General features: G+C 45.6%; 1 non-coding gene across 1 annotated transcript; it reads right to left on the bottom strand.

The window, feature by feature from the left end:
• Positions 1-2,017: 2,017 nt before the first annotated feature.
• On the bottom strand, positions 2,018-2,121 carry LOC128061064 (U6 spliceosomal RNA). The gene has a single exon (XR_008200683.1). It is a non-coding gene; the product is annotated as a U6 spliceosomal RNA (small nuclear RNA).
• Between the last annotated feature and the right edge of the window lie 241 nt (positions 2,122-2,362).

Here is a 2,362-nt window from a genome sequence, read left to right as displayed (position 1 = left end):
TATTGTGGGGCTTCCCAGATGGCTCAGTGGTAAGGAATCTGCCTGCAATGCAGGAGGCACGGGTTCGATCTCTGGGTTGGGAAGATCCCCTGGAGGAGGGCATGGCAACACACTCTGGTATTTTTGCCTGAGAAATCTCATGGACAGAGGAGCCTAGTGGGCTACAGTCTATGGGGTCAAAAAGAGTCAAATGACTTAGCAGGTAAAGAACAATTTTATTATTGCAGCCTGAACAGACTAAGACAGATGGTAACAGCCTTGTCCACTTACCTTGGTTTGTACTACAAATGTGATCATTATTCCACATGTACCTCAACCTCAAATGGTTTGGGAAGCCTTGTCCTTCACAACCTGTCCCTGACTTTCCTGCCAAATTTCCTTCAGCTGTCTTTTCACACACGGGATCTGTTTCTTGTTTCTTGTCCATTTGCCATGTTTCCCAAGCTACACACTGTTGCTCACATGGTTCTTTCTGCCTGGAAGTCCCGCCTGATCCTTTCCACCACTTCTGTGTAGCCTGCAAATTTTTGAAAAAAATTACCCATAAGTGACCTCTTTCGTAAAGGATTCCCTGCGTTCATTGTCCTTTGACCTAGCATTTTATCTTTTTTATGGCCTTTGACGTCTGTTTTATCACTTGGTAGTGGAAGGACCTAGAGCTGGGTCTGGCACATTGTAGGGCTCAGGAGACCGACTGGCCAGCCCGCCTGCCTTCCCTGTTCTATTTGTGGGATTTTAGGAAAATTACTTAAATCATTGGTTCTTAAACATAGCTGCACATCAGATGACCTGAGGAGGTTTTGTTTAATAACCTGATGCCCAGGCCATACTGCAAGTCAATGAAACTAGAACCTCTAGAGGATGGTTTCCAGCATCAGAGTTCCCCAGGTGACTCCAATATGCAGCCAGGGTCCAGAGCCACTGCTTTGAACAAACAGAGCCTCATTTCTTCATTCCGAAAATTAAATGGAATGTTTGGCATAATGCCTGGTGCATACTGAGTAGGCAGTAACTGTTAATTATTGCGTTTTATCCCAGCTTTTCATTTCTTGGCCAAAAGTGCCTTGCACATAGTAGGTATGGAAATAAACGCTGGTGGAATAAATGAATGCTCTTTGGGAAGGCCTCTGGGAAACGCCCAGCAGGTTGTTGCAGAGAGCTGGCCTTAATGTGGAACTAAAGGTTGTATCTGGAGCAGAGACATGGAGGTGTGGTTGTTCCTGGGTACAGGCAATGGGGGAGAAGTGGAGGGGGATGGGTACTAGCTTTATAAGATTTAAAAACAATAATAAAACCAACTACAAGTCTATCTCCTTTTTACGATCGTCTCCCACTGGAAATTCTTAACAGTACCGGTGATAAAATGCTTCTTGCTGGGGTAGACTTCTCCCAGTACCCTGCCCTCTCTGCCTTATCTTTTCACTACTGGCTCCAAGCCTAATGAGCTAAATGGCTGGAGAAAGAAACAAGGGAACTGTAAATTCTATTTATAAATTAAGTCATATAAAGCCAGACTAAGTAATTAAACTGTGACCCATAATTAAATTCTTGTATAGCATTTGGGCCCTGAGATTTCTTCCTGCCGTAATGGTTGGCAGTCTGTGAGGTGGGCTGATGACTCATACGAGGTCATGGGGCCAAGTGGTGCCAAGGTCACTGTCTGAAGAGAAGGATCCTTGAGGGATACTGTTGGATGTGGTCAAGGGAACAGACCAGAGATTTTCAGGGTAAAAGGTGAGGAGCAGAAAGCCCCAGGCTCTCTGGAGCATTGAGAAGTGGTAGTAGCATCCTAGATTAGTGAATGATGGCCCAGCAGGAAGGAGTGGGGGTCTTCCCATTGCTGGCTCTAGCCCACCTTTCACTTTTCACTTCCTACCCTCCCCTTCACACACCCACCTAGAGCCACAGACATCAATATGCCTTCTTTGAGCAGTCTCCTTTTCACATCTCTCTACCCTTGCCTGTGATGTTGCCTGTGTACCTTTCTCTTCTCCATTAAAAAAAAAAATTAATGAAAAAAAAAATGGAATGCTGTATGAATTTGTGTGTCATCCTTGTGCAGGGGCCATGCTAATCTCTACATCATGGCAATTTTAGTATATGTGTTTCCCACGTGAGCACCCTTCTCCATCCTACACCAGGTAACTTAGTCCTTCAAGAGTTAGCTCCAAGGGACCTATGGAGCCTTTTCCTGACTCATTTAGGCAGTGGCAAGTCTACCTCTGGGAAGCCCAGGTGGCTCAGTGGTAAAGAATTCACCTGCCAATGCTGGCGGTGCAGGAAATGAGGGTTCAGTCCCTGGGTCGGGAAGATCCTCTGGAGAAGGAAAACAGCAATCCACTCCATTATTCTTGCCTAGAGA

The sequence above is a fragment of the Budorcas taxicolor genome, chromosome 15, assembly GCF_023091745.1.
Source record: "Budorcas taxicolor isolate Tak-1 chromosome 15, Takin1.1, whole genome shotgun sequence".
NCBI classification, from domain to species: domain Eukaryota; kingdom Metazoa; phylum Chordata; class Mammalia; order Artiodactyla; family Bovidae; genus Budorcas; species Budorcas taxicolor.
Note: the sequence above shows the minus strand (reverse complement) of the source record. Positions and strands in the feature narration are given on the sequence as shown.